Raw genomic sequence first — 23,604 nt, forward strand, 5'->3', positions numbered from 1 at the left:
TGTCCCCTGCATCGGCAGGCGGACTCTCAACCACTGCGCCACCAGGGAAGACCCCAAGTTTTTTTTTTTTTAGTCATTAAAAAATATTTCTTTTCTTAGATTTTAATCTGTATGTGGTCAAATACTTTAGACTTTCTTGATATTTTTCTCTACTTTATAAATTAAAAAAAATAGTCCCATTTTGGGGGGTGATTTTTAAAATTTTTTATTTGCACCTTTAAGATTTTGAAATCGAATTTTTGGTATAGTAGAAGTATGGGTCTCTGTCTACTTCTCTCTTCCTCTCTCCCTCTCTCCCAACAAATTGTTAGCTATTTGCCCTTAAAGTATTTATTGAGAAATATATCTATTTCCTACTGATGTGAAATACAACCTTCAACATTATACTAAATTTCTAAAAATGCATATTTGAGTTTTCTGTCTACTGTATGCCATCAGTAAGCTGTTTTAATTAGTGTAGTTTTAAAGTATGTCCAGTATCTCATTAGTCAAGTCCTTCTTCACTATTTTTTATTTTCAAAATATTTTGGCTATGTTTTTCATTTATTCTTCTTAGTAAATAATAATAGAAACACCAATAGACTGTAACTAGAATTTTGATGGATACTATGTTGAATTTACAAATTTATTTGGGATTAAAATATACTGACATTAATACTTATAGTAGAAAGATATGTAAAGTTCCGTTTGTTCACACACACAAGAGCATTTAATTCTTATCTTTCAAGAAAAGCCTATAGACAGGAGGTCAGACACAATCTAGACTTTGAAAAAGGGAGAGTCTTGCATTAGGACATTCTAAGCAGAAGGAAGGAAGGATGTTTATGATGAAGCTTGAAGTCCAGACTTAGATTTGGTTGTGAGGACTTTTATATGCTATTCTAGAGTAATGGGAATCAGTTTAGGCAGTAGGAAGCTTCTGATGGTTACAAGTAAGGAGAATAAAATTATCAAATCTGTGATTTAGAAAAACAATGCTCTAATCACGTGGTTGTTTCCTCTGACAACCAGCCCTCATCTGGAAACTATTTTGGGGCCTAAGAAGTCACCTCTTCAACATAAACTCATGTACTAGTTGAAATGGGCTTACATGATTAACAAAAGATGCTCTTCTCACCCCTATTAAGAACCGTGAACGAGGAACCAAGGATGAAGACCAAATATTTATTTCTTATTATATCACAGTATCACACAAAGTAGTATACTATCCTTAAATGTTTTGGTGTACAAACTATTTTTAAAATCAAAACTATATTTTAATACAAATTACAAACATGTTTATTATATAAAATATAGACGCTATAGGTAAACAAAACTTTTAAAATATCTTAAGTGCTCCTCTAGACCACCATTAAGATATAAGCACTGTTAACACATTGATGCCTTTTGCTTCAGGTGTGTGTGTCCACGTGTGCATTTCCAACTTTTCAAAAACCAAAATGTATGCCCTTATAATAATAGAGCTGCAAAACTTACCTTCTGAATCACACAAATGTGTTTTAAATTATAATTCTATCTGAAGTAGTTTCTAATATGAGTTAAAATCCCAAATGTTTCTCTTTCTTAACAATGTTTCTTATTAATCTTGTTTTTTTTTACTTCTAAAATTAGCTTAAATCAATCACCTTTGCTCTAAATTAAGTACTTACTCCTTCCCATCACCTTAGGAGATTTAAATGTGTGATAACATCATAAGAAAATGTAAGGTGACTCAAAAACTAGTTATTGATGGGCTTCCCTGGTGGCGCAGTGGTTGGGGGCCCGCCTGCCGATGTGGGGGACACGGGTTCGTGCCCCGGTCCGGGAGGATCCGACATGCCGCGGAGCGGCTGGGCTGGTGGGCCATGGCCGCTGAGCCTGCGCGTCCGGAGCCTGTGCTCCGCAAAAGGAGAGGCCTCAGCGGTGAGAGGCCCGCATACCGCAAAACAAAACAAAACAAAAAAAATTATTGATAATGAGAGAACTTTTAAAATTTTTACTTAATAGTTTTGCAGTTCTTCAGAGAAGACACAAAATGCTGAGACATTTTCACATAAACTTCACTCCTTGACAAACATCAATGTCAATTTAATTGCATGATTTTATAAAACACAAAGAGAGGAATTTGAATGTAACCTTTGCATGAAACTTTAGTATTTATGTTATATGTAATGATGTAACTGTTACAAATGCAAATTTTCACAGCACAAATTATAGTGTGGGGACAAAGTTGTATCTTTAGATTTTTACTTTCATGCAGGTAACTAATATATAAAATGATACCTCTTTAGATGTTTCATTTATAAAAGCAGTGAGTGAGTAACCAGTACTCATGTCCCTTAAAAATATGTCACACTGGGATATGAAAAATAAAAATAATAATAAAAATTAGAAATCTTGTAAGTTGAAATATATATCTTCCAACTACATGGGAAAATAAAATATTCCTGGACAAGATGAAAATTATCCTGGAATTTGAGAGCAAAATTATATGTAAGGAAAATGTGATTATATGAAATATGGGAAATTTAATGGCCTAAAGCAAAAACTCAAAATCTGTTAACACTCTTAACAAAACTGCAATTCTTAAAAACTGAAAATCGGTGCAGGTCAGCTTTTTGAAGACACGTTAAGTGTGAGACTTGACACGTCGCAATAAATGTGGGACCTTAGTCCGTTTTGATAACAACCATTTACTGCTTGTGTTTATTCTGGGAAGAAATGTTGATTATGGAGCAATAATGGGATCAACTAGAGCTTTTACTGTGGTCACATTACTGTGGAGTACTTTTGTTGGAGTGCTATTTCTCAAGTTGGTAGCATATTTCACATCAAGAAAGGAAGTCCCCCTACATGAAACTGCTGTGTCATTTCTTCTTCCTTAACTGAAATTCCAACCAAGGTTCAGGAAATGCCCTAATGAGCCACTTCTCTTTTCTCTTTCCTCAACTAAGTGGATTCCAACCAGCCCAAACTATTCATTATTCATGATCAGAACGTTTACTTTGGTTGTCTCCTGTGGCATGCCGCTTATGTTATAGGAAGAGGGATTATAATTTGGTGCTGTTTGTAAAGGTGATAACACTGATAGAATCCAGTCACTGCTGGTAGGTAACTAAACTGGCAAGTTAATTTTCTGTACTTTAAACTGTGAACGACAAGTCTAATCAATACCTATTTTACTTTGATATGTGTGGTTTGCTGATAATTATAGTTTCATCTTGCATGATCACTGGATATCAGGATATTAGAGTAGTTGAGCTATGATTTGCTGTAATTTGGGTAAAATATATCTAAAATTCAATCTATTAATGTCTTATTTTAATCAAGATGTAGAAATCACTGTTTTATTTCATGACAACCAAAGGAATTTCTTCTTCCAGTTTAATATTCCTGGGTATTTACTAAATTGGAACATGATTTAACATTTTGTTGCATCTTTTATGTTATTTTACGAGTAAATGTTAATTTCTGTTTACATTTTAGCAATATATATTTTATTGGCTTTTAAAGGTAAGAAAATATGCGTACTATTCATAGCAGAAATAACACCAGATAGTATTTTAGCATATGTTATTTTTCCAGCATTAAAAGTTATGCTGTTTTTTTATGGAGATTTGAATCTGAAAAATTTGTGTAGGAGATGTCAAATATCCCAAGGCAATAACTTTTTATTATAATAGTTTTCAATTTTATTAGTAATAGCTTTCAACTGTAATAATTAGCAGAGTTGTAGTAGGGACTGGAAGATTATATATATATTTGTTTATATATATGTACATAAAAACACATATATTTTATATATATTTGTTTATATGAATTATAATCCCATGCTTTCAGTATCATCTTAAAATGTTTCATTGGGAATACACATTTGGAGAAGAAAATAAACCTGAGGTAATCTTTAATTCATTTTGGGTAGCTTTTTAGTAACTTATTTACTAGAAACTTCATTTAAAGTTAAAAGAATTTAAAATAACCTTCACAGTTCTTCCCTGTTCAGAGACTGTGTCAACAAAGCAAAGTGAAACAGAATATAGAGTTCATTATCAAGATTATTCAGACAATTCTGCTTCACTTCTATTTTAGATGAATCTGAGTGTAGCTTTACACTTTCAAGTAACTTTTGAATTAATACTAAACCTTTTACTTTTTTTGGTGGGAGCTACCTTAAATAGGCCAAACTTTGTAATCTCCATTTTGAGAATAAAAAGTTTTTTTAGCTATAAAATAAATGGAATAGAGATAATTTTCATGTTGTCTATTTCTTTGGTTTGATTATCATTATTTTTTTAAAAATTTCTATTTCATTACAAAGCAGTAGAATAGTTCAATGTATGAGTAATTTTATTGAACTGGAAGTTGGAGCTGATGTCAAAAATGAAACAAACTGAAAAAAGTTCCTTAAAAATCAGTTTAATTTTAATGACTGTGGCACAAGTGTTTATTATAAGTTTTAGATAGCCAAAATAATTATTAGGTATTTAAATCTGATGGAACTGTCTAGCATTAGTGACATTTTCAGAAATTGTGGTAATTAACACAGTGAAAGTGGAAAATAATTTTGAAAACAGTGGTTTGAATAGTTAGAAAGGAGAAATAAGGAAAGGAGAAACTGAAAGAAATAAAATATTCTTACATGATAGTTTCAAATAAACTAGTGAAATATGATTCAAAGGAATAATGATGGATACTGATAAAGTAATAAACATACAAGTGGATGTATAATCATCAATTCTTTATTAATCAATTATAAATAAAATTCAATTTTATTTTTGTACAAATCAATGTACAATATGAAATTCACTAGACGTACCAGATTCTTCATGGAGGAAAATTTAATTAGCTCTTTATAGTAAAAAATATTGGATTAAGCAATGGAGTGATAGCAGATCCAGAGAAGAGATGTTTACAAATAGTAGATTGCAAATTTTATACTATTTGGCAAAAAAACCCAAAACAAATGTATAGTGCAAAATATAGTTCTTGCTCAGCTTTTACTGATTATATTTACTAAGATTAGGAAGAAGAGTCAGTGAGGCATAGAGCAGAGGATGTATGAGGAAAACAGTAAGAATCACAAGTGTTTTCAAAAACATAACCTATGAGGGGAGAGCTTAACAGTAGTCTTATAGAAAAATGAGTATCAATAAACTAACATACAAAAATATCCCTTATTTTCAAGAGTTGTGAATTACCAGCCTGTTCAGGAATCTGTAGGTCAGGGTATAGGTGTTTGTAGATACACCAAAATTGGTCAGACATTATTTTGCTTGTGAGAACTTAGTTGATGATAGTTTTGTGATTCCATTAAATTGTAGCTATTGGAGCATGGATGTCTTGGCCAATTACTCATCAGCAAAATAAATGGTATGGGAATGTATTACAAGTAGTTTATGTTAAACATTAGGAAAATTGGGGAATCTGTATTATTGAAAAGTGAGATAGTAAGATAGGTTGTGGAATTTCCTTAGGTGACAGTTTTAAGAACAGATTGGTTAAGGACAGAAAACCCTAGGTTCTAATTTTGTAATTGTTCTCAGAATACAGCAGGTGGTTGAGCCTAATGATCTTAAAGCCCATTAGGTTGCTGTTTTTCTTTTTATCACTTCACATTTGAAAGAACATGTGAAATTCAAAAATAGAACTAAAAAAGGCAATTGAAGCGAACGAGTCTAGGAAAGAGATTGAGGTTTAATACGAATTCCCATATGCCCTTATGTTTATTCCCAAGAGTTACCATGGAAGAGTATTTCCAAATCATTTCTTGCCTTTCCTGAAACACTCCTCCTCAGCCTGTGTACTGGAACAGATTGTGATTCACTTTCTAGCTTCTTCCACTGGGCCAGATAATCCTTCTATCCCTCCCTTTGTTCCTTTCTTTATTCCTTGTTTTGTGAACATGTTTCCAATACAAAAGTTCTATGCACATGAACAATTAAGTTCTGAAAGATATTTAGCTTCCTTGGGTGTATTTCCATCCAAAAAAGCATTTGAGCCAGGGTTATCTGTTCAATCAGACATTTCACTGTATCCCTTTTTTTCTCCATTGGTGAAAACTCATTCTATCAGACATCTTTCCACACTCCCCAAAAATCTAGACCAGTACCTATTTGCCTTGAAAATCTCTCTATAGACAGGTAATGCTGTCAGCTAGTGTCTGCAGGGAATTCCTCAGCAGCTAGATTGTTTACATTCTCTGCTCCCTTTGATCCTGTGCAAATTCAAATAGATTTGAACCTACTGAACTATTGAGGTCTGTAACAGAAGTTTTGTCAGTAGCATTTTAGCCATAAGACTCTAAGGTTTGGTAAACTTTTAGGCTTCTCTTTAATTAGTCTTAGGCTAAGAGCCATCTCTCAAATGTTTCTCTCCATTTAGTCAATCACTTTTCCTCTTCTATAGCTTATGATTGTCCTACACATATGTAAGGCACTTTTCACATGATGGATGATTTGCTCTTTCCATCAGAGCAGAGATGTGAAAAGCATGGCACATTCAGGGGTCTTTGATTATAGCTTGGAATCATTGTGGGGAATAACATAAAGAAGAGCTGGAGAGTTAAGGTGGGGGCAGACCATAAGAGCTATGCTTTTAAGGGTTGTACAGTTTTAACCAGAGTAGCTTGTTCTGATTGTGTTTTAGCAGGATATCTCTGGCCATTTGGAACACAGATTGGTGGGATGAAAGACCAGAGTCATAAGTTTTAGATTTTGTTTATAGAGTCCTTCTGTATCTGCTTTAAGACAGCAAGGACAATTATGTGTCTCTGGATAATACTTTGCAAAATGGTTGTACCTCTGGCAACAACAGAAGGCAAGTTCTTTACTAAAAGTATTGTAGAACCTACTTCATAAGAAAATCAAAGGTGGTGGACTGTGTCATTTTTCACTGTAAAAATAACCACTTAAACTGAACATGGATTAGCTCCCAAACCAGTGGGCCAAGGAAATATTTGCAAGTGATTCAGTGATTTCTTTGTGGTTGCTTTGTTTAGTGCTGATAGAACACACTGTAAAATAGGAAGTCAGAAGTTCAGCATTTTTAGCTTGCTACCAACTCGCCATGTGACTTTAAATAAGTCTGTGTGTGTATATGTGCGAGTGTTAGCTGAATATTTTATATTGAATTAATACCTAGCGTGGAGAGTGAATGAAGGGCTGGGGCTGGGCCTGAGTGTGGAGGAAGAGGGGTTTGGTTGTGTTAAAGACTCCTGTGCTTGAAGAGTAGTTCTGAATTTGCTCCTAGGATATCAAATTTAGATTGGTCATGGGAGCTCTAAGATTGGAAATAAAGGTCACAACCCAAAGGGAGGACTTCTCTGCTTCTCCCTATGGGATCCCTGATCTCACATTTCTGACAGATTTCTAGAGCACAGAACATAACCAGGGGCTACTGTCTCATATATTCTCTCCTATGAAAATAGCCTTGGAGGACTCTGCCTTAGGACAGAGCTCTCAGAGCAAAATGAAGTAGAGAATGAAGCAACTCTTTGCATAATTTGCCTTTTCTTCATAGGTCACATCTACTTTTCCATATTTTCTAAAAATACATTGCCAGTTCATTCTCATTTCTATTTGTTTCAGTAGGAAACACTGGTGTACTAAGTAGTATCTGAATTCATTTAGATTCAGCCCCACTGAACACAGCCAGTGAAATGTGTAACACAACCTTTAACCAGTTGCTTAAGATGTATTTGTCTAAAGACAAAACAAGCAGCAACAATGACAAAGTAGCAAGCAAAAATATCCTATAATATGCTAGGAGAAGGAAAGAATTTATAAAATAAATGCATAAGCTGAAATATTAAGTCCTCTATTGAGGGATAAAAGAGAGACAGTAAATGTTAATTACTTCTGCTTGAGTAGCAGTAATCTTAGAAGGAGTTTTAACCAGTATCAAAATCAGATATTGTACATTAAATAGTCTTTTCTCTTCCACAGTTGATAATAGTTAACATCCATTGGGCTCTCATCATGTACTAAAGACTTTATCACCTCATTTGAGCCTGACATGCCCTTGAGGCAAGTGTGCTATCGCCATTGTTGAGAAAAGTGAGGCTTTTGAAGGACAGGTAACTTTTCCAAGGTGACCAGTGGGTAAGTGATGGAGCAGCGACCTGGATCTAGGTCTGTAAGGGTCTTAGACCTAAGTAAACTCTGTAGTCTTTTCTGGGGAACTTTTGAACTTAAACTGTATCTTTATTGTTCTACTTTATTCATTTTGAACAAGATCCCATCTTTATAGCAGAGAAGGGGAAACAGTTCAAGGGAGAAGGGTTGGGGGAAATCAGAAATCACAGCTCTGCTAAAAGTGGTTCCTAGGCTTATACATGGATAACGAGGTCTCTGACTACATTAAATTTGCAAAAATGGCAGTTGCGGAGGTAACAAGGGACCAGAATAGATGGCTCTATTTCATAAAAGAAAGGGGCAAAGTGAAGAGACTCATTAATGTTGAAGCAGTAGATGGATAACCAGTGACAAATATCAAGCAGATTTGCTTCAGTTTGGTCAGAGAAAGGTCATTGATTATTTTTGGTTAAACTGGTTCACAGAGGCCAGGTCTCCACTAAAAAAGGGAATTAATTGCTTCCATTTCCCACTAATTGCCTCAACATTTCCCTTTGCTTTGTCATTGGAGATTTGGTCAGAGAGGCGAAAAGTCAAAAGTCAGAGTTTGATGGAATCTACATAAAAAGGGAATCTGAGGAGACCAAATTATGGCATTTGGTGTAATAATGATAATGATATTTAGCATTTTTCCCTGGGAGTGCTGTGGAATTTTAGAGACCTTTTCAATCTTTAATCAGACCATAGGGCACATTTAAGAGAGTTCACTGCTTTTATTTCCATCTAGAGGATAAGGCATCACAGAGAGATGAACTGACCTAGGGCAAATCTCCTGAGATGTTAATCCTCTTTGTTGGATTACACCTTCTATGTTGAGTTTTAGCTGGAAGGCTGGGCACTTCCCAGAGGTATCATTCATTCATACTCCTTCAGAGTCTAGACTTTTTGCACATTACTCTTTGAGATTACTACCTCTATCAATGGCAGAAAAATCACCCAAGAAATTGGCATGAAATAGTTTTGATGTCACAAGAATTACTTAGTTTTCAGGCTATTAATTGATTCTTGAGCCATCTTCAATTAATGAGATAGTCTACCTGTATTTTCTTAATTAACCAGTCTTTAAAATCCTTTATAGCTCTAAAACCTTTGGAATCTGTGAGTTTTGTCATCCAGACATTTTGTACTTTTTTGGAACCCAAAGTGGCGGTGTAGAGAGTGGGAAGAACATGGGGTCTGGATATGCCAGGTCAGTGTTCAATCTTCCTGGTTCCTCTGATTTACTTGTAATACCTTTGGAGGCCCAATAGACAATTGTTGCTCTTTAGGAAGTCCCAAACCCGCAATATCAGCTACTCTTCTTTGCTGGAAGAACCAGAAATATGTTATTATTAATTAGATATTTGTTACATTATAGGTTCTTAGAAACATGGTGTATTAGAATGAGCATAGGTTTTAAAGCAAGGCACTTAGGTTTCAAAACCAGCTCTGTCATAACCAGCTGTTTGATCCCAGACAGGTCATGTAAGTTGATTGAAACTCATGTGTAAACTCATTTCTTCATGTGTTAACCTGGTATACCTCATTGGGTTTCAAGATTATTAAATAAGAAAGTAAAGGTAAAGCACCCAGCTCAATGTCCACATATACTTATTAGCCATGTACCTATTAACATCATTATTAGAAATGATAAAGATATTAAATGGTAAAACTATTAATTGGGGCATGACTTAAAACATAAAACCCTAGTATAAAAGAAGTCTAGTACTTTATAAAAATCCTTCCTTTGAATAAGACACTCTCACAGTTATGGTGAACTTGAGCTGGACCATCTTCTGGTCAGATGCCTCTCTACAGCAAGTCCTCCTTACCTTCCCCAATTGAAAGTGCTTTACTCACATTAAGTCATTTAGTAATCAGAACAATTCTGGACATTAAGTAGTATTATTGCGCCCAGTGAACTGGTAAGAGTGTTTACATATGGGGAGGGAAATATGTGGCCCAAAGTCATACAACTCATCAGTGAGGAGCCCAGCTTTGAAGCCAGGTGGGCTGATTCCAAACCCTATAATCCTAATTGCTCCTTTAACACTGCTTTGGAAACATCAGACTGCAGTTCAAGGTTGTCATTTGTGCAAGTTGAGAAATTAAATAGCCCTCACCCTCATTTTTAAATTAAGGGGATTTTTAAAGCTTATCTTTTGTCTGACAGAAATGGCTCTTCGCACCAAGAATCAAAAACCATTGTTAACAGTGATATCTTTGTCACCAAACCCTTCCTTGGATTCTTTCTAAGTGTTTCTATTTAATTTCAAAAGGTACAACCAGCTCTTGTCAGAACACATCTCGGTCCTCTAACCAAGAAATGTTAGGAGCTGGGCATATGGTTTCTTCCTGCTCCCATGGTGCTTTTCCCTTGTCTGCCCCTGCCCTTGCCTCCCTCTGGAGCTCTCAGCAGGCCCCATGAGCCTTTTCTCCCCAGTGCTGAAGCTGAGGTCCAGCTCTGAGGGGAGCCCTAATTGTCAAACTAGTTGCTCATAACTTTTTTGACTTGTTTCTCTTAAACAATGTAACTTAATAAAACTCTTTCAAATATGTAAACAGGGCACAGCTACTAACACAGGAAGAGCTAAGACCGTGTACACATGGGAAAGCTGGTTTGACTGTTTTGATTAACTTGACTGCTCAAGTCAGTCAAAAAGTAATCACCAGTTAAGCAAACCATTTTGACAGATTTTTGGCCCACTGTGACTGCTTATTTGACTGGCTTGCCTGTCAGCTTGAAGTGGTCAGATTGACTGGAGACAGTCTAACTGGAAAATTTAACTTTGGAGTACGTGTATACCAGAATCTACTTTAAATAACTTTATTTGAAATCTGTACATATTTTCCTGGGACCAGTGAGAGAAGTTTGAAGGTGACACATTGCAGCATTTGACTTTCTAGAGTGAGATAGATGTCTTGCCACTTGCTAGCACTGGCAGTATATTTATAGGCTACAAAACAATCACATTTCCCCCCATGCACATATAGAGTTCAATAAAATTGAAACTCTACCTTAACTTGGCCAAGTCCTAATGTAAGGCATTATATTCTTTTACTCTTCTGAAGGGTTGGTGATAGATGTATGACAGCAAATGACTTCTCAGATATCAGGTTACCAATTCAGTCATTAGTGACTTGGGGTAAGGCAAAGTTGACCTTGCCACTAAGAGTAGTCCTTCTAAGAAGAATTTATGAGAGAAAGAAAAACAAAACAAAACCTTTGATGAGAGGCAAAAGAAACTGGTTGACATTATTATTTGAGCTGCTTTTTCAAAGCAAGCCCTTTTATATCTATCATCTATCTATCTATCTATCTATCTATCTATCTATCTATCTATCTATCTATCTATCTATCTATCTATCTATCCTTATGTCTATCTATCTATCTATCTATCTATCTATCTATCTATCTATCTATCTATCTATCTATCTATCTATCTATCTATCTATCTATCTATCTATCTATCTATCTATCTATCTATCTATCTATCTATCTATCTATCTATCTATCTATCTATCTATCTATCTATCTATCTATCTATCTATCTATCTATCTATCTATCTATCTATCTATCTATCTATCTATCTATCTATCTATCTATCTATCTATCTATCTATCTATCTATCTATCTATCTATCTATCTATCTATCTATCTATCTATCTATCTATCTATCTATCTATCTATCTATCCTTATGTTCCTTTAGGAAATTTACTTTGAAATGAGCTCCAGCTTTGGGCAAGACATAAACAACACTATAAGGATGGAAAGAATGATTTATTCTCACATTATAGTGTTGGATTTTATGGGGAGAACATAATGAGGTTATTGTAGGCTGTAAGCACATTTTTATAAGGTCTGGTTTATGCTGGTTGAACATCCTAATACATTTATGTTGAGATTTTGAAATATCCTGTTACTGTTTGAAAGACATTCATGTGCTGTTCTTCAACACTCCTAAAATTCTAACTTTTCCCATGGAAATGTTTTGTAAATGTTCAGGACTTAGATGCTATCTCATGTACTTCTATTAAAGTTCAGTGGTGAGGCCAGATAGAAGTTAAAGCCAGAGTGTTAGTAATGACTAAAATAATGATACTTTTCTTAAAATAGCTTGCTTAATAGTCATATTTTCTCTTGTGTTAGAGTCACTTGATGTATAATTCTATTTTTAAAATTTTGTGATTAATAGAGAGAAAGGAAGCTTACTTTAACTTTGCTTTCAAAGTTTATGCTTTTTAGTCATTTTACGATTAAGTGGTTTTAGCAGTAAAGCCCTTTGACATGAGTAAAAGAGAGAAATAAATTAAATCTCACAGTTTGAAGAATGCTATAGAGAGTCCACTGGGGTATATATTTAAATTGTATATGTTCTCTACATTATAGAATCATTGTTAATAATGTTTCAATGTTCATCTTGATGCTTCAAACCTTTTACACATCTAGGATTATTTCCTTAAGCTATGCAAATGTACGAATTTACTTCCCCGGCAGCAACTCACACAGATGCCTATTGCATTGTTCCCTCCTCAGCCCTAGGTATTATCATTTAAAAATATTTGTTAATTTGAAAGGAAAACATCTTCATTTTAATAATCAATTCTGATGAGGAACAAAGACTCAGTAGTGAGACCAGTGAGGCTTTGAACTCAGGCTTTGCTTCAGAGCTCCTCAACCTATCCTTTATCTCCACTTTCTCATGAAAGTGTGGAGAAAGGCTACTCACCTCACGGCTTGCTGCGAGGATTATATGAGACATGGTGGGTAGCACTCCGTGCTCTGTGCCTGACACAAAGCAAACTTTCTATACTTATCAGCAATGTATGCCATTATTATCATTATGATTATTAACATACTTTTTCACTTTCAAGAGAACACCATCATAGAGATGAGCAGACTTCGATTGATTTTAACTCTGCGTGCTGCTTTATTAACATGCTTAACATGAGCCTTAATTAGCTTATCAAAAAAATGGGTCAAATAAGGGATCATAATCATAAGGGATCAAATGAAAAATGAAGTTGAATAGGTAGGTGGGGGACAACCTATCCATAGGCCATGATAAGGAAACTGAACTTTATTCTAGATGAAATGGGAAGCAACTGAAACATTTTTAATCAGGAGAGAGGTTAATCCATTTTATGATTTTAAAAGTCCATTCTGAAGGGTGTATGAAGAATGGTTGAAGAGAGCAAAGGAGGGGCCTGGGAGATGAGTAATGAGGGATTCACAGTAAGGGATGATGGTGGCTTGTACTAGAGCTCTGGTAGTTAGAGATAGAGATGACTCTATTTGAGGTCCATTTGTGAGTTAGAATGGATGGGGTGGATTATATATGAGGGTAAAGGAAAATGAAGGACAAAAGGAAGACTGCGCAGTTTCTGAGTTGAGAAATTGGATGAATAATTATGCCGTTAACTGATTTGGAGAAAAATGAAGAAAAACAGGCTTTGGGGAGGATTATCACGAGGGTTGGACATGCAAATTTTAAATTTTGAGATATTTGTGAGATATCTATCTATTTATCTAATATACATAAACCTCGGCCTCCCAGAGAGAAACTTTGGGATTTATGTTTTGTTAGTGTATAACTGGTATTTATAACTGAGGGAATAGATGATATCATCCACATACATGAGAAAGAGAAGGTGTCTAGTGCTGAGTCCTGTGTCATCTCCAATTCACTTCTCAAGTTACTGCATTCCAGTTTCCATTTCATAGAGAGTTCTGGAAGAGAATTGCAAATTTGGGTATCATTAGCATATTGGTGGTATTTAAAGCCAGGGGAACAGATGAGACCCTCTTTGGGGAGAGTGTGGCGAGAGAGGAGAAGTGCCTAGTGCTGAGCCCCAAGGTCTCCTCATTTACAATTGGCAATGTCCCTACAGGCTGACTTCTAGTCTCACTATGTCCCTGAGATCATTCTCCTGAGGGTCACCAGTGACCCAGTTATTTCCCAATCTGCCAGCAATATCTCCCGCTCTTTCTATTCCCTCATCCCTGTGCTATTTGACTCTGTTAACCACTTTTTCTTGGAATTCTATCCTACTTTTGGCTTTGTTATATCATTCTGTCCTAATTTTAATTTTACTTTCTTGAGATTTCTTTAGTCTTTCCTGCCCATTACACGTTGATATTCCTCAGAGTTCTTTACCTGGATTGTGTCTTTTTAATTCTAATTCTTTGTCTTGTGTGATTTTAACTAAAACCCTGATTCAGTGATTTGTTCTAAGCTGGCCACCATATCTGTTTCTCTAAATCCACACATCTAGCTGTTTACTAGGCATCCCTGTTGGATGTTTCACAGCCACTCTGATTTCATTATGTCCAATACTGAAATTATCATCTTTCCTTCTAATCTTTTGCCTCCACTTTTATTCTTTATTTTGATAAATGCCATCTTCTCCACCACTTCATCATATGTGAATCTTCCCCTTCACCACATGTATAAACCAATCAGAAATCCTGTACATATTTTAAAATTTGTATCCTCTATATTATGGGTAATATTTAACCTATCTTTTTAATATCAAATACTATTGCCTTAGCTCGGGCCCTCTATTCTTCTTTCCTGGAATATTACTAAAAACTCCTAATTGTTCTCTTTGTGCCCTGGTCTTTCAATAATTCAGTTTCCATATTGTTGCCTAAGGGATATTTCTGAAATAATAATTGATTACTATCCTGCTAAAAGTCTTATATGGCACATCAGGGCTATAAGCACAAAGCTTAAGGTTGTATTTATTTCTCTTTATGAGCTGGCTTCTGCCTAGTTTTCTATTTTCATTTTTCCTCACCTGCACTTTATTCAGATCATGCTGAGGAAGAAAGAAGGGAAGAAAGGAAGGGAGGAAGGGGGTAAGAAAGAAAGAACATTTTGTCTTTATAACTTCTGCTATTGGAGCATTTTAATAACATTGAGAGCTTAATTAAAGACATTAGATTTGGGGAACTGAACTCCGTAGGATTTTCCTCAAATGACCTCAGCTATGATGAGGAAATCCCGTAGCACCAGAATTTCCAGGAAGGGTGTTTCCTAGAAGCCATCATCAAGATTCTTAATGCTGCAAGAATGAGAAACTCAAAATTTAAAAGGAGTACCTATTAGTTTCCTATTGCTGCTGTAACAAAATTACCACAAACTTAGTGATTTAAAACAATACACATTTATTATCTTACAATTCTAGAGGATAGACATCTGAAATCATTTAAACAGGGCTAAAATCAAAGTGTCACCAGGGTTTAGGTTGTTTCTGGAGGTTCTAAGGGAAAATCTGTTTCCTTGCCTTTTCTAGCTTCTAGAGGCTGCCCACATTCTTTGGCTTGATTCTCATCACTGTGTCATCTGCTTCCATAGTCATATCTCTCTCCTTTGTCTAATTCTGACACTCCTGTCTCTCTTTTATAAGGACCCTCCCTTGAGATCACGTTGGACCTCTCCAGATAATCTAGGATAATTTCCCCATCTCAAGATCCTTAATTTAATCACACCTACAAAGTTCCTTTTATAGTGTAAGGTCAGATATCCACAGGTTCTGGGGATTAAGACGTGGACATCTTTGGTGAAGGAGGCATTATTTTACCTACCACAGAATAATTGAAAATAAATGGAAAAAGTTTAAAAAGCCTAAAACAAATATGTTCAAATATATTTTTGTTTTCAATGAAAAAGTTTTATTTTACTTAGTTTGTCTGCTCAAATTAGTGTGGAAAATAGAATCCTGTTTCCTCATATATGAAGTTTCAGTAAAAATATTTTCCATATATTCCAAAGCTATAATTTTAACTAGCACTTTGATTTTTCTTTATTTCTCAACAGTAATCGACACAAAAGAAAGCTCTTACAAAGAACTTCTTTATTATTTCAACTCTTACCAACTTTTTATATGCAGTTATTCATTTCTTAAGTTTAAAGATACTGAATAGAATAGTCATGATATTTATTTAGAATAAGCCAAGCTGAAATTAATATTATTTTCTGCTCTTTCCACCTGCTGCCTTCCCATCCACCCTTGTGAAAAGGAGTAAAAGGTTTTTGGGAAAGGTAACAGTAAAATGATATAAGGGAAATAAAATTTCTCCTGGGTAAGGAGGCTAATACTCTTCAGAATAGTGTATATTTAATACATAGATCTAGAGACTAAAGTGGAAAAAGCATCTTAAAGAAAGGAAACACTTATATAGAGTTCATATTTTCTGATGGTAGATTTCAATTATAGCATTACCCCACTTGTATGGAAAACCCAGGTCTTGCACCATAAGGTGGTTACAGGATAGATGAAGTGAAACACAAAATAATACAAAATCAAAAGTGAATCAAGCCAAACTCAACTAATAATGGGGAAGCAACTCCAAAGGTTTTTCCACTACAGAGTCAATTGATTCATATTTGTATACAGATATGGGACATATTTTTTTCTAATTGCAGGGGCTGGAGTTTTACTATCCTTGTGTGCTGATAATAAATAACTTGCAATTAAACAATACCCTCCTTGTACTCAAAAGACAAGAGGTCAGATTCACTTTTCTGCCTGTGTGATTGTAAGCGAGTCTGATAACCTGTTTGAGCTTCAGTTTCTTCATGTATAAAATGAGGATAAAAGTCTTTACTTAAATCGTTGGAGTGTTTGATTCAACTTGTGACTGTGGCTACTATTATCTTGCATTCTGGGGCTTTCAACTAGTCCATGAGGTCCTGTGATCAATCTTCTCAACAAATTGATGTTTCATGGCTATATACTTTCCATAACCATAAAAAAATTAAAATGGAAGTATCTATTTTTGATTCTAAAGGAACATTATTCTTCAGGGATAAGTGGAAAGTAAAACTACAACTTTGTAACTGAAGGCCTTTCATACATGAGGGCACAATTACTTGAGGAGTTTGATTTATGTAAATAATGTAGTAACAGGTGCCTTTAAAACATAGAGAACCAAAAATAATTATATGTACTAGTTAGGTAAAACAAAGACAAGATAAATTTTACTTTTTTTTTTCTCCAGAAATACTAGTAATATCCACAAAAATTGAGTGATAAAATGTAGTTATGAAACAAAGCCATTTTCTGCCGTTTGCCAATCAAAATGAATAATTTTAAAGTCTCATTTTCAATTAGATTATTTTAATATTTAACCACCTAAAATGCCCCAATCATATTTTTTAGAAAATGGTTACACTATAATACTGCAGTTCTAATGATGACATTTTATTATGATAAAAATGACTTCATTAATTGATGACCATATATCAACTCATAAAGTAGATAAGGGATATAAAAATTTTCAAGCCTAAGATAATATAAACCAATTTGAATTGTTTAGATTTTCTTTTTTAGGAATAAACATTTATGATCCTTTTATTCTTACAAAATATGTAAATTTATTTGTTGTAAATTCACCTGCATTAAGTGGCCTATGAATTTCTTTTATAAGGTCTGCATAAGTTGGCAATATATTGATGTTATCCCAAATCTTACCATTAAGATATACTAAAAATTAAAAATGTAATGTATTTGCAGCATAGTGATACAAGAGATGACAAGGATTATATGGAAGTTTGTCCCAGATATTCCTATTTATGGCTTTGGATCTATTTTAGAATGTGTAAAAATTTTTTTATAAAAACATTGATGACTTTCCAAGATATTTGAAATATGACCTTTTGAAGAAGTCAGTCTTGTTTCTCCTTTATTCTCTGCATCCTTGAAAGAACATTCACAACTTCATAATGAAAATGATATCAAAAAGTCACTATATGGAGGATGAAAAATAGTACATTTAAGCATTACATGAGAGCTTTGTTTTAAGTTGAAAGTAACTGTGAAGTATAAAGCATCATTTAAACACAATTGTTGATTTCTGAAGCAAAATGTCTTGTTTTATAAAAGTCTTATTAATAAATATTAATGTTTAAGTCTTAATGCCATTAGATATTTTTTAAAAGAAGTTAAGACTTTTTACTGAATCTAGCTTAAATAATTAACTTGTATATTTCCACATATACAGGAAACAATTTAATTGTATGAGAAGCTTCTAAAAAGAATATAAACTGTAGTATTAACTTACTTAAATACAGCCATAAGCACTAAACATAAATACGTCTAATAATATCAAAATATAATGTTACAACTGGACAATTCTTTCTTATTAAAGGAAGAATACATCATTCATTCATTCAATTGGTTTGTTGAATTGGAAAGGACTTCCTCATCTCGTTATTTCTCCAAGAGAGAATATGCTCAATTTTAATTTTTGATAATTTCTGAAAGCAAAATGCAGTTAAATATTGTACTGAAGTTTTAGAAAATAATTGTGGAGGCCCAACTGAGTACTTATTTATGATATTGTAAGATTAAGTAAGATAATATACGCAAAGTATATAGCATAATCCTTTCTATAGGCTGTTCACTCTATAAAAAGAAAAGGTACAAAATCTATTATTTAAAAACCTAGGGCTAGATGTGTTTCAAAATTATCAATACTTTAAATTTTGAAAGGTAATATGGTACATATTCCTGATACCCTGCAGAGTCCAAGACAGCATCCTATAATCAAGCACATTAATATACCTGCAACAGTACATGTGAATATCTACTGTAAGTAGGATAAAGAAAGACTTTAAATAACCTTACTTCATTTCAGGTTTGATTTTGCCACGAATTGAGTTTGTGCCAAACATAAAAAAAAAAAAGAAAACTCCTACTTTCAGAGCTTTTTGGATTTTGGAATTGCAGTTAAGAGGTGGAGGACTGATAGAATTGTAATGCAGTTGGACTAGGAAAATAGGGCTGTATCTACCTCGAAAGGTTGAATGCATAATTTTAGAAATAGGGCAAACTAACTATTAATTAAGGAGGATTTACCTGACAGTGTAACACACACAAAGTTCAAATAAGCATTTTGCAAAATGTGAGAAAAAAATCAATGGAACCAAGGGGAAAAATAAAGTTTAGAATCGGAATAGATTTCCCTATGTGTAGTTAGAACATGGGAGTTAACCATCTTTGGCACTAGGTCCTCTCATCTTCTATTCTGTACATCTTCAAACGATCATCTCAGTTATCACCTCAGTGTAGATGTTATGTAAATTTTATCCACAGTCCATACCTTACCTCTGAATTCCATACCCATAAATGCAGCTGCCTACTTCACATACCTTCTTGGACACTTTCAAAACATCACAAACTCAACGTGTTCAAAACTGAACTTATAATTCTCTGTCCCCCTCAAAAAACCTAGTCTTCTCTGTCACTTAAGCCAGAAACCTCAGGTGTCATTTCTTAATCCATTTCTAAACATATCTTGAATCCATCTACTTGTTTCCATGTGACTATGCAATCCTTATCACATGACCCTAGTTCAAGCAGCCCTTTTTTCTTTCCTAGACTCTCTCATTTTACTTCTTTAAAATTCATCCTACTGAACTGCTACTGCCCCCTTTCTTATGATACTGAAAATAAGACATCTTTCTATACCGAAAAAATTGCATGAATTGGCCCTACTGGCCTCCCCAGCCTCGTACTACACTCTGCTCTAGTCCTATCATCTCCTTTCAGTGCATTTTTTTCATCTTGTTTCTTCCACCAGGGTCTTCACATATGCTGCTTTATCTCCCTAAATGTTTTTTCTACTCTTCTCTCTTTATTTCCTACTCATCCTCCAGATCCAGCCCTATCATCCCTTCTTTAGGAAAGATGTCCCTAACTTCTGTCTAGATAATCTTTTTCTACAGGCTCATAGTCATGTGTATCTCTCCTGCCTATCACTTGTTACACTTGAAAATTTACAGTCATTTGTGTGATTATTAGATTAAAATCTGTCTCTTCTACCTGTCCATAAACTGCATGGGGAGAGGGACCATGTTTCACTTTGTTCATCATTGTTACCCACACAACTGGCTACTATATATAGGCACACACATATCTATTAAGTGAATGAATCAGTGAAATTAATAGCAGAAACTGTCATTTGAATGACTTGTTCCCATTTTATCTAGCTCTTTCTGCTTGATTTTGTGACACCTTTTACTTTCACAGGGTTTATCACATTGTGTTATATTATCTATTTCTCCTAGTAGACTGTGAACTCTTTGAAGACTGGGTTATGTCTGTTTTGTTCATAATTATATCCCCAGAGCTTATCACAGTTGCATAAAACCTGATGTGTAGTGGCACTCAAAAATATTTATAGAATTAATGAATACTAAGCCTGAGAATGCAATGTCAAATATATTTTAAAGTATTATGGCTTAAGTTATCTGTATTTTTCATATTAACTTATTTTGGTTATTGATGATATTGCCAGTTGACTTTAGTGTGTACATGGCTGCTGTGTAATTTTGAAGTCAATGGGAAGTGGTCAGTGTCTGCTGTGATTCTTAGTTGATATTTATGGCTCTAAATTTCTATATACACATACTCATAAAACAGATCAGACTAAATAAACCACAGTTATTTCTGGCATCAGTTCTAATTCTTTTAAAGATATATAATGGTAATTTTCCTGAGATACTAACATAAACAATGCAAATCAATGCAAGTATAAATGGAGATAGATGGAGTTGTAAGGGAAGCTTAGTCTTTACAGTAATAATATGAGTGCTCATGGAGTGCAAGCATTTTTACTGCTAGAACACTATTGAATTAGGAAAACTATGCTTAATAATATTCATGCCTCTTTAAAGTCTCTTAAGTGTGGATCTCTTCTAAAGACACACCATTGGAATTATCCAAATTCAAGTGATAGGGACTGATGGAATATGTTACAATCACATTTTATATTATTATCCATTAAATAGCTTTGGATTATATAATGCTCAGCTAAAATATGCTGACAGTTATTCAGAAACCTAAGTAAAACTTTTGATGAACCCGGCCCTACTTTGTTCAGTAGTTATATCTCAATCAGACAAGCTCGACTGTATAATTTTAGGTTTAGTCAGGATGAGATTTATGGGTATATCATATCCAAAGACTGCTGTGAAGAAAGTAAGATTTGAAGAAACGAGTTATTAATCTTTGCTACGGAATATTAACAAACGTCATGTGGCTTTTATGAGTAGGTATCTAGGAGGTAGTAGATTCATAAGACCCCCAAAATAGATTTCTTCTTATATACCTCTGCTACTAGGAACATAATTAATAGTTACCTATTACTCACTTGTGAAGTCCAAGCTTTTACTTCATTTATTAATTTCAACCTTAGTACAAAATTAACAAAATTAAATGAGTGTTGTCATGTTGTAGTGAATGGGATTGTCTGTCTTGCTTTTTGATGGGGCTGTGTGTATACACCTGCCTGTATGTGTGTGTGTGTGTGTGTGTGTGTGTTTAGCGGTAGTGCATGTGTTTTTATTTACTATCACTAGATAGTAAATATGTATAGAATAAATATTTTTCTTGCTGAAAATATTTCTGTTTTTGCAGATAGTCTAAACACACTCATTAGGTAGGTGCCCATATTTGCCTGATTGATTTGTTTGGCTAGTCAAATTAATGGTGATAAAATGTCTTGTTATTCAGACGATTGCTTGTGTGATGTTTCCTACCACTTTTTAGTTTTGAATTTCAAAAGGCCAGTACGCAGAAGGTGTTTCATCTCCTCCCAGGTTCTGTGCCCTCAGTTTAGATAAGTGATCTTCAGGTGGATGGTGACACCTGGATCATAGACCTGCTTTCTGGAGAGGAATGACTTTCCCTTGGGACTGGCTTTAACAAAGAACAAACTCTCATTAAATGTTTGCTGAGTGAATGTTAAAAGAATTAGCTGAGGGCTTTTACAATTATCTTATGGTTTCTCTATAAAAAGGTAACTTTTTAAAGAGGCTATCATATATATGCATATATATGAATTATGTTTAAAAGTATTTATATGATTTGTAGCAATATTTAAGAAGATATGATACAAGTAGACAATATTATAGACAGAGAATCACAGGGTTGGTGAAATCCTTCAAAGTTGTTTTTTTTGTTTTTGTTTTTTTGTACAACTACCCATCCAATTGTTTGTAAAATTTCCTCATTCAAAATACTCTCCTTGCTGTTTATCTACTGGATAGAACTGAAACCCATATGAGAACTAAATCAAAAGAGTACAGTGTGGAACAATGAAACATAAATTGGGAGAATTAATTCATGTATTTAGGAGCATAATTTGAAAAGCACTGTGTGAAAATAAGAATGCCTCCTTCTAGCCAGCACTGCTTGCCTGGCCTGCATTACTCCATAACTCTTCTACCTACCAGGAGATTTTAAATACAAATGCATATAGGGCCACATAACATTTCGTTAGCCTTAATTTCTAATAAATATTTGCTGATTTACAGAGTTGAAACCTCCCAAGACTGATCTAAACTCTGGAATTAAAAAACAAAACAAATAAAAAAAAACTTCAGGTATCAGATACCCTAAATCATCTTCTGTTGTATCATAGAATGAGATCTGACTTTTTTCTATGGCATCGGGCTGCTGGCTCATGGATTTCCATCAATGCTCTCAATAGTCAGGATTCCTGCATCTATTCTAGTCTAAAAATAGGAATAGGAAAAAAAAACCTACAGATACATACATTTTTTTAACATCTTTATTGGAGTATAATTGCTTTACAATGGTGTGTTTGTTTCTGCTGTATAACAAAGTGAATCAGCTATACATATATCCCCGTATCTCCTCTCTCTTGCGTCCCCCTCCCACCCTCCCTATCCCACCCCTCTAGGTGGACACAAAGCACGGAGCTGATCTCCCTGTGCCTTGCAGCTGCTTCCCACTAGCTATCTATTTTACATTTGGTAGTGTATATATGTCCATGCTACTCTCTCACTTCGTTCTTTCTTACCCTTCCCCCTCCCCATGTCCTCAAGTCCATTTTCTATGTCTGCGTCTTTACTCCTGTCCTGACCCCAGGTTTTCAGAACTTTTTTTTTTTTTTTAGATTCCATATATATGTGTTAGCATATGTGTTCCTTTAGGAAATTTACTTTGAAATGAGCTCCAGCTTTGGGCAAGACATAAACAACACTATAAGGATGGAAAGAATGATTTATTCTCACATTATAGTGTTGGATTTTATGGGGAGAACATAATGAGGTTATTGTAGGCTGTAAGCACATTTTTATAAGGTCTGGTTTATGCTGGTTGAACATCCTAATACATTTATGTTGAGATTTTGAAATATCCTGTTACTGTTTGAAAGACATTCATGTGCTGTTCTTCAACACTCCTAAAATTCTAACTTTTCCCATGGAAATGTTTTGTAAATGTTCAGGACTTAGATGCTATCTCATGTACTTCTATTAAAGTTCAGTGGTGAGGCCAGATAGAAGTTAAAGCCAGAGTGTTAGTAATGACTAAAATAATGATACTTTTCTTAAAATAGCTTGCTTAATAGTCATATTTTCTCTTGTGTTAGAGTCACTTGATGTATAATTCTATTTTTAAAATTTTGTGATTAATAGAGAGAAAGGAAGCTTACTTTAACTTTGCTTTCAAAGTTTATGCTTTTTAGTCATTTT

At 34.4% G+C, this 23,604-nt stretch overlaps 1 protein-coding gene across 1 annotated transcript in view; it reads left to right on the forward strand.

The window, feature by feature from the left end:
- Positions 1 to 3,040: 3,040 nt before the first annotated feature.
- The window catches only part of TFEC (transcription factor EC), an 81,098-nt gene continuing 60,534 nt past the window's right edge, over positions 3,041 to 23,604 (forward strand). Inside the window, exon 1 of the mRNA XM_007129662.2 lies at positions 3,041 to 3,086. The gene's annotated coding sequence lies outside the window, so the exon portion shown is untranslated. The remainder of the gene's footprint in view (positions 3,087 to 23,604) is intronic.

The sequence above is a fragment of the Physeter macrocephalus genome, chromosome 5 (assembly GCF_002837175.3).
Source record: "Physeter macrocephalus isolate SW-GA chromosome 5, ASM283717v5, whole genome shotgun sequence".
NCBI classification, from domain to species: Eukaryota; Metazoa; Chordata; class Mammalia; order Artiodactyla; family Physeteridae; genus Physeter; species Physeter macrocephalus.